Source organism: Penaeus monodon, chromosome 25 (genome assembly GCF_015228065.2).
Source record: "Penaeus monodon isolate SGIC_2016 chromosome 25, NSTDA_Pmon_1, whole genome shotgun sequence".
In the NCBI taxonomy this organism is placed as follows: Eukaryota; Metazoa; Arthropoda; class Malacostraca; order Decapoda; family Penaeidae; genus Penaeus; species Penaeus monodon.
Window position 1 is genome coordinate 34,832,201 of NC_051410.1, and position 204 is coordinate 34,832,404.

The window sequence follows — 204 nt, forward strand, 5'->3', positions numbered from 1 at the left end:
TTATGTATGTATGTACTTATGTATGTACTTTTTATACGTGCTAATAAACATAGTACATATACCTTATATACACACAGTTGCGACAACCTGAGTAGCGATAAACAGTATTATACCAAGCGAGGAGTAACTCTTTGAATTAATTTATTATCCTGGTCTCGTTTCTCTGAAGCATGTGTCATGGTAAGGTTACTGAGTTCATGATAA